We start from the raw sequence: 12,376 nt of genomic DNA, 5'->3' as shown, positions 1-12,376 counted from the left end.
CATGTGAAAATTTCAAATGTCCCATGCTAAGGTTGCAAAGTTGGGGTGAGTACACATGGATATTATTCATTAGTGTTCATGGAAGCTTACAAAGATGAAGTTGTAGCGAATGATTGGTAGTGAAAATAAATACTGTTTTTTTTTTAAACAATGAAGAGAAAAGTGTATTTTTTTTAAGATAATAAAAACTGTCGAACATCATTGTTTGTAAATAAACAATAAGATTAATTTATGTGAAACTATTTCAAATTCTATTATTTCTGCAATTTTAAATGAGAAAAATTTCTTCAAGCTTCATCAAATAAGTTGAAACGTGATAACATAGAAATATATTTTTTAATACTTAATGATAGCTTGCGGCAAGTCATATAGCGTCATATTTTACATGTTAACAAGTTACCCATCCATGAACTCCACTGGAATTCGAAAATAAAGACTCACATAAACTACAGAGATATTCTTCCGATTACAAAGATTCCCTGAAGTTAGATTATGAAGCAAAGAAAGGTGTCGATTTTACCCCAAATGAAAGTGTCGATCTTACCCCAAGTGGGCATTTATTTTTCAATAGCGTTTTCAGCTGTCAAAAAACCAAAAATTAATTTCTCCTTCATGTTGTATCAACGTAATAATAGTAAATGATGATGTAGATGCAGAACAAATAATGACATTTTAAAAATTTTACATGCGAAATAGTTAAAGAATAACAGCGAAATATTGCAACTGCTGTTGCTTCTATGTTATCCAATATGATTTTGTTTTTTATTTTGACAGTTTATTGGTAGCGTCAGTTGTAATGTCATTCGAAACACAACATTTCACTAGTTAAGATAGAGCGTGGTGGAATCTGCATGAAAATCTGCTCAAAACATGAAAAATCAAAGGGTGTCGAGCTTACCCACAGTGTCGGTTTTACCCTGATTTCCCCTATATGTCATTGGTTTTGTAATATCTAAATTACCCCATGAAGCGTGCAGGAGACACCTACGTTCATCATCATCTGGTAGACACATGGATGACGAAAGTTTTGTTTTTACAAGGCTGAAACATTTTCTGGACGCCATTAACTTTAATTTTCCAAATGAAGTTGCTCTAGACATTGGATTAACTTTACTAATAGCATTCAAGCAAAAATTTTACATCTATTTCAAACAACATCGTTGTGGAGTCAAAAAGCGATTACAAAAATTTGTTGATCGTCAGACGTATCATGAAACTGTTTGCATTCAATGCGTTAATAAATTTTGCGATTGTCTTTTGAACACGTTTATAAATGCGGAAGTTAAGAAAATGCAAGAGAAATATGGAAGGAAATGTCGAAGGAATGGAAAGGCGCGTAGGCTAAACATTAAACCAAAAGCAACGGGAAAACGTAAGAATAGCAAAACCGTGAAAATGAGAAAAGTAAATAGAAAGACTACAAAAAGCAAATCTGAAGATACAAGAGGTACTGGTCAGAAGCATTCCATGGGCTCTAAAAAGCGAAAAGTCATGGTATTCATATCATTTACGAGATTTATTGAACATTTCATGGTAATGATTTGTATTTTCAGGTACAGAAGCATAAATAGTAAGAAGAACTGCCTAAAAATATAGGAATTGCCTTTTAGTTAAGATTCATTTACACCTAACTGAATTTAATCAAAAATTGTATTCTGCAAATCGAAAAACACCTTGTTTCCTTTAATTATTATGAATAGTTTGTCATTGTTCTATTAATATTAATACCTAGTTTATGCCATGATAATCATTGTATTTTTTTTGTATAACTATTATATTCATCGATATATAAGAAGTACACCAAAACAATGAAACATTCATTACTGTAGTTTCAATGGATTTTTAAAACTGGATAAATCACATTGGAGGGTCGGGAACAATGAACATCTAGTAAAAATGCTATGGTAGGTCGAATCCTTTTTCAGTTCGGCAGAGTGTTTGAAACCTCGCTTTTTGCACACAACATTAACGCAGTGCATCTGGTGATGATCAACCGCTCGACGACCGGAAGGTTAAATTTTCACAAGGAAATATCACCATAGAAACGACCCTCCTGTTATGGGCAGTAACATCGCAAGGCTGATATAAAATTAGGTGTTAGGGCCAAATGTCAAACTTGGGTACCGGGGACGAAATGTAGTACTAGAAGAGGTACCCGTTGTGAGCCCGAGTGCTACGTCTCTATTTGTCTCTGGGCGCATCCCTCTCGCACACCGCAATCGTACACCTTCAGTCCATTGACCAGGTCCATCTGTACCATTTCTCCGAGAGCGTTGGGGTCACAATGCCCAAAGCACATGTGCCGGGATGCTCCCGAGTCCACAATCCACTCACCAGAATTTGCTTGGACACTGGCCATCAGGGCAAATGGTTCTGCATGTCGTTCTCGTCCTTATACGCTTTGTTGCAAATTCGCTTCAGAATTGGCCGTCTTCGTATCGCGAATCAGGGCGTGTTGCTTCCATTCGTCCGTCATCGACTCAGCATGTCAGCCTTGAACTTCCACACAGCATAGTTGGGATTGTTCAGCTTCACGATCGAAATCTTGCTTCCCTCCATGGTACTCCTACTTCCAGAAACTTCTACTTCGGCAGCAAAAAGTGAAAAAAATTCAAATTCGCTCAGGCGGATTGCTTTGACTGGGGCCCACAACCTATTTGGTATTCGGAGGGCAAAAGAAGTTCGACTGAACGGATTGACGGTTGATTAAAGGCTAATTTATTCAAGTAATCGTTACATTCAATATAGTTCAACCAATCTGAGCTCGAGTGTGACGGACCTGGTTCAACGGTTGCTTCGATTCGTAATCTCTAACAAATTCCACATAGATAAACGTATCGATTGGAGAGCTCAATTCGAACCCACAATTGCTCGACACTAGTTCTCGAGTCATCATCGATCGTTCAGGCTTTCTGCTCCTTTACTGCCACAAGGACATCACCTCCAGTGGATTTTAAACTAATGATCGGACTACGGTCGCAACGGAATACTTCATAAGCAGGACCAAATACTTGACCTGAAAGAGTACGAGTATCGAGCCAGGTTTCAGTCAGTACGATGATGTCATAGCGGTCGTTTGAAGTGGCCAACAAACATCTGTTGACATCACTGTTCATTCCGCCAGCGTTTTGATAATATATCAATAGATCACTTGGAGTACGTTGTACCATCGAAGATGTAGGCTGGCTGGAAAAACCGAAATTCATCGCATGAGGGGAAGTACGTTCAATTGCTTCTATGTTATTCCACTCGCCTTGATGAAGAGCTTGGGAGACTCCTGCACCACATGCGACCACAGGACCGGGACGGCTGTGTTGAACGATGGCTGCGGTTGACTCGACTGGCTCGGAAGGGCTTGGAGTTTTGGTTACAGTGCGGCCCGGTTGAGGAGAAGCATACGATGGAACTTGAAAGAATCTCGAAGAATACGTGGGATCACCAACCTGGATCAACTCGGAGCATACAGCAATCGAGTTTTGCGGAGTCCGGATAGCAGGAGTTAAACAACATTGCAATGAAGAGTGTCGGCTGGAAACAATACTCGACTCAGAAGAATAATTGTTCAAATATACGGTATACTCGCCTGCAAAAGGAGCTCGGGGACCCCTTCTCCCTATTCAAACGCAGGACCGGGACGGCTGATGATCGCTGGCAGTATAGGCTCGATTGCGATGAGAGGGATAGGGGTCTCCCCGTAGACATCAATACATGTGCGTCCCGGTTTCAGACTCGAAGCGATTACACGTGGATGACGTATTGGAGATTGACTAGAAATGATGAACAAATCAGGAAAAACGAAGAGCTCGAAAAAGTAGGGTACTTGCCTGAAGCAGGAATCCGGAATATCTCGTCTCCCAACTCAAATGCAGGACCGGGACGACTGCTGGTCGCTTTCGCCTGATCTATTGTCCGTGAACTCTCGGTACCCCTTTTGGCCATGTAGAAGTTGACAATGCCTTGTGTTTCAAATCCATACTCATCCCGATTTTAAATGAGATAAACGTTAAAGTGTTCAAATCTCTCCCTTTAGCAACTGAGCGAATTACTTGAATATCGTCTGAACCCAAGCGTTTCTTCACTAGCGAGCATACTTGATCGGTAGTTACATATTTAGCAATGCGTGATATATACAACCAAAATCTTGGCTGGGTTGGAGGAACAGTTGCAATGTCGATTGATGGAGAGGGCGTACTTTCAGTTCCGAGCAGTAGCGCTTGCTTCACTTTCGGAATTCCATCATCTGTCGCGCTGAATATTCTACGGCTGTTGGTGAACCGTGAATTAATTCCAACGTGTTTAGAGGACTTCGGAGCGAATGAGCTAGAGTTGATAAGCCTGGCAAAACTAGATCTGATCTCAGCCTTAAGTTCACCCATGATTTCTGATTTCAGGGTCTGCATTATATCGCTGTGCGAGTTGAGAACCTTGATTTTGGCCAGCTTCATAAGCAGCACGAACAGAGTTTTCTTCAGCCGCATGTCCTTCATAAACGTGGTACACGATGGACAAAACCAGAAGACTTGAGAATTTTTCATGACTTCGTCGAACACATCTGCAGTTCCGCAACAGCGAGGGTGAAAAATAGCTTTGCAAAGTCCACGGAATTCCACTTGAACTTCACAGGTATCACCGGCAGATGAACAGCAAACGAGAGACATAATGTGTCACAATTAAAATACGCAAATTTCAGACCAAATGTCTTTCGACCAAATGTCGTGTGCTGCTGAAAGCATTTTTCTTCTATCAAATTTCCATTCGACCAAATGTATTTTCGACTTAACGTCATTTTACCAAATGTTCTTCGACTGTCATTCTGGTCATAGATTCTTACTGTGATGCCTCTAGTTGTTGTTTAGAAAGCAGAAGAAATTTGAACGGCATTCCTCTAGAAATCACCATCACCCCACATAACACACACGGATAGACTGCGCAAAGGGTATAAAGTTCCCCTCACACACGGTTGGCAGCAGCAATAACAACAACAGCAGCAGCATCGCACATCTGTCAAGCTCTACACTCACTGAGCGCCTTCCAGTGAGTGACCAAGCGCATCGCAGTGAGTGACCGTCGCCAGTCCAACATACACATACATCATCAATCATCATCGCCGTCATCGTCGTCATCATTTGCGCCTGGAAACAGCGGAAATGTTCTACGCGTTTCTAGAACATGTGGTGCGGGATATAAATACGCGTGATGTGCGCGGCTGAAAATCAGTTATATTTTCAAATTCGAAAAGTGAAGTGCAAGTGATAAGTAAAGTGAAAAGTGTAAAGTGTAAGTTTAAAGTAGTGCAATAAAGTGAAGTGTTTTGAATCAGTATAACTTGCCTAGTGCTTTCTTCGCGTGCGGAAAGTGTCGTTTTCGTACATTTGGTCCTTCGAACCGGATCGCGCGGATCTAGTAAGTCAGAAGGCAAGGCAAGTTTCGCGTCAGTCGCGTTCGGTCGTAGTGTAAGTAGTCGCGTCGCGAGTCGTTTTAGTGTGCGCGAAAGTGTGATAGTCGCGGGACCGTCGTGACAGTGTCCGTCGCAGTCAGCGGAACTGTGGGTCTCGACCAGTCGACTAGTTCGTCGTTCGTCGGTTTACTTGGTAGCAAGACAGCTACAGTGCCCGATTTTAGTGCTTCGGCGCGCGTCAGTCGTCGGTTGTTAATCCAGTCAGACACAAGCAGCTGAGGATTTCAACGGCGTCACCGGCCGGCGGTACATTTGCATTTAGGAACAGTTTGGAACGACGTATCGCAACAGCTTTCGGCATGACGGAGCTTAAACGACAGCGTGGAGTCATTCTCGGACGCCTGACACGGATCGAAGTGTTCATCCGAGACATCGAATCCAAGCCCGGAATCACAGCAGAGTTGGTTCAGGCACGACTGGATGTCGTCAATCAGTGCTGGGATGAGTACGACACCGTACAAACTGCCATCGACGCGGAGGAAGGAGTAAACGTTGAAGAGGAAGAAGAAAAGCGTGCCACCTTTGAGGAAAGGTGCATGAACGCAAGAGCTGCATTGCGTTCCATCATCGAGAGGATGCAGGGTCCAGCAATAGCGGCTGCAAACGTGCACAGAGGCCAGGCCTTGATGCCTATTCACCACCAGCAATTCCCCATGGTGCAACAACCAGTAGCTGTACGATTGCCTACATTGGAATTGCCAACGTTCAGCGGTGATTATCTCGGTTGGCCAGCGTTTCGCGATGCTTTTGAGGCGCTTATCGACAGAAACACGCAACTGTCTGACGTTCAGAAGTTGTTATACTTAAAGTCGAGCCTCAAAGAGGAAGCAGCGTGCATGTTGGATGCGATGGACATCACCGATGCCAATTACCGAGTGGCCTGGGATTTGCTGATTGAGAGGTTCGAGAATCGCCGGGTAATCAAGCAGAAACATCTGAAGGCATTGTTCACCACGAAGCAAGTGTCACAAGATTCGCCGAAGGAGTTGCGTCGCTTGTTGACTAAGTGCCAGCGAAACATCAATGCACTGAAGCAACTTGGTGAGCCAACCGATCAATGGAGCACGATTTTGGTGTACCTGATCTCCAGCAAACTCGATAGCACATCACGTCGTGATTGGGAAACCCAAACCCAACAAGAGGAGTCACCAAAATACGAAGACATCGTCAAATTCATCAACGGTAGATGTCACACACTAGAGGCGTTGGCAACGGACAAAGAAGAGCTTCGCAAATCCAGTCGTTTCAAGCCACAGCTATCTCATGCTTCTACGAGTTCTACTGGCTGTAAAATCTGTGAGAATGGTCAAAACCATCCACTGTGGAATTGCAAGAAGTTCATAGCCATGAGTCCAGAAGCTAGATTCGACGAGGTGAGAAAGTGGAAGCTGTGCTACAACTGTTTCTCGTCCAAGCATGTAGTAAGTAAATGCGAATCCAGAGGTTGTAAGTCCTGCAGCGAAAAGCACAACACCTTACTACATGGACAGCAACATCATCAGCAGGAACAACGGCCATCTAGCCACGTGTCATCGTTGTCAGAATCTGTTCCTCAGGATCAGCGCATCGTTAATGCGAGTATGGCGAGTCAGGCAAATCACACCATGCAAGCATCGAGTGATATTTTGGCTACTGCTATGGTCTGCATCTACGATCGAGCTGGGAGCAATTTACCGTGTCGCGTGCTGTTGGATTCCGGATCACAACCGAATTTCATAACGCAAGCTTTTGCTCGGAAACTTCGGTTGAAGGAATGCAATACATCGATCACCGTCCACGGAGTAAGTGGAGTAGAAGCTCAAGTTGGAAGGCAGGTGACGGCTACTATCGAGTCTCGTGTGAACGGAAAGCAGTTTAACGTTCCACTGCTGGTGATGAACAAGATCACGAATGTGTTACCATCTGACAACATTCAATGCGATAGTTTTTCCACTAGAAGAGAAGAGTTGGCAGATCCGACATTCAGCAGACCAGGAAGAATCGATGTTCTACTGGGAGCCAAGCTTTTCTTCAAGCTTTTACTTCCGGAAAAGATTGAAGTTGGTGACTTCATTCTGTGGAACACTGAGCTAGGCTGGGTAGTTTCCGGAAGCTGCAAGCAGTATTCGCGGGATCACGTGCAATCGAATGTGGTTACTTCGATGACTGATGCTGATCTGCTGCAACAATTGGAAAAGTTCTGGAAAGTAGAGGAGCTGCAAGTTGGAGTAAATGGTGAGGCCAAATTGGATCCAGCAGAAAAACACTATCTCGAACACGTCAGACGCTTATCAGACGGAAGGTACGAGGTGAAGATCCCATTGTCTCAGCCTCCTTCAATGCTTGGTGATTCTAAGGAACAAGCCCTACGAAGATTCCATGCTTTAGAGCGCAGGCTACATGGAAACGACCAACTTCGAGAAATGTATACAGATTTCATGAGAGAGTACGAATCTTCTGGGCACATGAGTGTTGTTCCTGACGGCTTGGAAGAGGTGGGTGTGTTAGTAAATTACCTCCCTCATCATGCAGTCCTTAAGCCAACGAGTACTACAACTAAGCTAAGGACTGTTTTCGACGCATCCAGCAAAACATCATCAGGTTTTTCACTCAACGATATTATGATGACTGGGCCGAACATCCAAGCAGATCAGTTCTCGCTTTTGTTGGGATTCAGATGTTGGAGATATGTTGTCACAGCTGACATTGCCAAGATGTATCGGCAGATTCGAGTAGACCAGCAATCATCGAATTTACAGCGAATACTGTGGAGAGAAACACCATCACAACCACTGAAGGTGTATCAGCTGAACACAGTGACATACGGTACACGCGCTGCTCCATTTCTTGCTGTTCGTACGCTGCACCAGCTAGCCGCAGACGAGAAAGACACCTATCCGAATGCCTGTCGTTCTCTTTGCAAACGATTCTACGTGGACGACTTATTAGATGGATCAAACAGCAAACAGGCTTTACTGAAAACGAGAGATGAGTTGCTCGCAGTGCTGCATAAGGGCGGTTTTGAGCTGAGGAAGTGGAGTAGTAATGATCCAGAATTGCTGAAGGATTTACCGGAAAGCTTGGTGGAAAAAGGCACAATGTGTGAGATTGACGACGGCGAAATCGTCAAGTCTTTGGGATTGAGCTGGGACACCAGGAATGATCAGTTGACATACCGTATCCATCTAAAACAGTTCCAGGTTTACTCTCGACGTACCATCCTTTCTGCGATTGCATCTCTGTATGACCCCGTGGGATTGATAGCACCGATCATCGTAGCAGCTAAAACTTTGATGCAGCAGCTTTGGCTCTTAAATGTCTCCTGGGATGACCCACTCCCAGAACATATCGTGCAGAAGTGGCAACAATTCTACGATAGTCTGCGGCATCTTCAAAACCTGCGAATCGACCGATGGACGTTTGGATGTCTACAGCCAATCACCGTAGAAATACATGGGTTCTCAGACGCTTCCATGGTCGCATATGGAGCCTGCATTTATGTCAAAACCGTCGACGTTTCTGGAAATGCATACGTTCGTCTGCTGTGTGACAAATCACGCGTAGCACCATTGAAGAAGGTTACACTGCCACGGTTGGAATTATGCGCAGCAGTTTTATTGTCTGAACTCTTAATAAAGGTTCTAGATTCAGTGGAATTGAGCGTCGACAGCTGTTTTTTGTGGACGGACTCCATGATAACGCTTCAATGGATCACCGCACCTTCAAACCGCTGGAAAGAGTTTGTGGCAAATAGAGTCGAGAGGATTCAGAACTCCACTATTGGATGTCACTGGAGATACATCAGTGGAAAAGACAACCCAGCCGACATAGTATCACGCGGACTTGCAGCAGAAGAACTTATGGATTCAACGCTCTGGTGGAATGGCCCAGCATGGCTTGTGAACCGATCACTTTGGCCTGAACAGCCCGAGCTTCGAAATGAGGATATTCCAGAGGCGCGTAAGGTATGTGCTGTTGTCGTAACAGAATCGATATTCTTCGAGAAGTACTCTTCCATGACGAAAATGAAGAATATACACGATCAGTTTCGAAGATATGCCTCCTGCTCGATCCAGACTCAGATTGTTGAAGGCGAGCCTTCAAGGCCGGCGGTATGTTTAGAAAGCAGAAGAAATTTGAACGGCATTCCTCTAGAAATCACCATCACCCCACATAACACACACGGATAGACTGCGCAAAGGGTATAAAGTTCCCCTCACACACGGTTGGCAGCAGCAATAACAACAACAGCAGCAGCATCGCACATCTGTCAAGCTCTACACTCACTGAGCGCCTTCCAGTGAGTGACCAAGCGCATCGCAGTGAGTGACCGTCGCCAGTCCAACATACACATACATCATCAATCATCATCGCCGTCATCGTCGTCATCATTTGCGCCTGGAAACAGCGGAAATGTTCTACGCGTTTCTAGAACATGTGGTGCGGGATATAAATACGCGTGATGTGCGCGGCTGAAAATCAGTTAGGGTTTCAATGCTAGTAATGGACCCCTTAGTAGCTGAAATTCATTCTAGACGCTTTTCCGCAATTATATCTCAGACGCATATACGTTTTGTGGAGTCTAACAACAAATTCGATGTCTTTACTTCATAGTACGTCTATGAAACATACAAAATCATTCGATTTTTCTAGCGAAATATGCATTTGAAAATCTGTTGTCCGAATGCCTATTATGGACCCTCCCGGGGTCCATAATAGGATTGTTTACAAATTTGACGTTGCGTATTATGGACCCTCCATTTGATTCCCATGTAATCCGGCTCGCTGCCGACGAGCCTATTATGGACCCACCTGGAAATGCGTATTATGGACCCTCTTATGTGGTTTCATTTACAAAACTAGTCAAATATCTGTATTTATGTGTCTCAAACCAAATATTTTACCTGAAACTGCTGACTAACAATGTAATCGAAGTTCCCCCGGTGGATTTTCATAGGAATAAAGTTGCTTTGAGTGTTAATTTTATGTTTTTCTGTAGGGGGTCCATAATACGCAAAGGGTCCATAACCGGCATCGACTCCCTATATTTTCAAATTCGAAAAGTGAAGTGCAAGTGATAAGTAAAGTGAAAAGTGTAAAGTGTAAGTTTAAAGTAGTGCAATAAAGTGAAGTGTTTTGAATCAGTATAACTTGCCTAGTGCTTTCTTCGCGTGCGGAAAGTGTCGTTTTCGTACAGTTGTCATAGCGGTAAAAAATTCAAGAAGATTCATGCACATTTCCAAAAGTTACCGAAGATGGAACTCGAAAGACGTGAGAGAATTTTGTTTAATACGTTAAAAACGCAACATAGTCGCGATAAATGATTAGAGATATACCAGAATTTTAAAAATTAAGTATCAATAATTTTATCTTGTAAAAAATAAGGTGGACGAACCGGGTAAGTTCAAATAAGTTTTTGCATATAAATTAACTTGCAGTTTAGTGACTTGACAAGCTAACTGCGGTTATGTTAGCAAACTAGCACTCGTTTTATCACTAACGTTACAAAATGTACAAGTTTACAAAGAAAAGTATATTTAGAATAAAAAAAATGTCTATCGTTTAATCGAAAAAAGGTCCCTAGAAGTTCTACCTGACCTAACCAGCATTACAGTCATGAGATGTCCTAGAATGGTGTGGTATGGTATATTTATGGTATCAGCACAGAATTTTAGTGAAAAAAAGTATCAGTCAACCATAATGTCAACCGTGCGGTTTAGGAATTATGCTCGAAAGACTATCAGATAACGTAGACCATGGTAGTGTGAAACATTAGGAGCTTGGTGCAAAGTTCAAATACTCAACTTTGTAGTTGAGAACTTTTTTTTATATATTTTCCATTGAAGCTTAATAAATATCCTACAAAATGATGAAAATGGTGCACCGAGATTTGTTATACAAATTTTCCTCTAGAAAAATATATTATTCTGTGCGATCAATTTCTAAGGGCTGTATCAAAAAGAAACTAATAATGTTTGTTCTTCATGCCTCATGCATTGTACGAAATTTCTAGCAATACTATATAATTGCGATCAAAGCAGAGTTTTTTTAAATTGCTTTATTGAAAAAAGGTTGAAATTTTCCCACCTTCTTCAATCTACATTTGCACGAAACGTGTTTTTTGAAACATTTTTGAGCAATTCATTAAATTATTGCAAACCGAATTTATACGAAAAAATGGTAAAATATCAATTACCGTACAACGGGGTTACTTTGATAATGCGGGTACCGAAAAATCGGGTGTAATTGATCAGAAGGGTGAAATTGATCATCGTATCACACGATATACTTATTCGTAATGGAGCAATGTCAATGTAAGCTGCAGTAAATGAACGTTATTTGTCGTAACTATTGTCGAATTGTGTGATATGTTTGAAATAATTAAATTTATGTTAGACATCATGGAATTCCTTAGAAAAATGCATACATTTAGGCGTTTTCCGCGTAATTCTTGAAATTTAACTATTCGTTATTTATATAAATATTGCATTGTTAAGAATTTGACAAGCATATTCGGATTCGGGGAGCTCAAATTTATCATGTAGAGTTGTTTTGAAAACTAACAATAATGGCATTGGCAAGTGATCAATTTCACCCCGAAATGAGATCCTCTGATTTTTTATTTTAGAGATGTTTGTTAACACTAATTTGACATTTGTTAGAAAATTTCGATACAGAAGTCGATGAGGCTCACCATCGAACTTGTTTTCCTGCATTTATTTGTTTGGAATTGTTAATATTATAAAAACAGACTAGAAAAACCGTGAAAAATGATCAATTTCACCCGAAATTACGGTAATAATAAGTATACATTTAAGTTTTTTGAAATAATTAACCCTAAAAATGATTCAATATTCACGTTAATCAAAGTAGAATTCATAAAACATTATATTTTTATGAATCACAGGGAACTGATTTATTTTTTCACAAAATTGTGTA

The 12,376-nt window shown here is 42.0% G+C and overlaps 1 protein-coding gene across 5 annotated transcripts in view; it reads left to right on the top strand.

The window, feature by feature from the left end:
• The window catches only part of LOC5580169, a 160,156-nt gene that overhangs the window by 84,253 nt on the left and 63,527 nt on the right, over positions 1 to 12,376 (top strand). The gene's annotated exons all lie outside the window — the stretch shown is intronic.

This window comes from Aedes aegypti, chromosome 1 (genome assembly GCF_002204515.2).
Source record: "Aedes aegypti strain LVP_AGWG chromosome 1, AaegL5.0 Primary Assembly, whole genome shotgun sequence".
NCBI lineage: Eukaryota > Metazoa > Arthropoda > Insecta > Diptera > Culicidae > Aedes > Aedes aegypti.
Note: the sequence above shows the minus strand (reverse complement) of the source record. Positions and strands in the feature narration are given on the sequence as shown.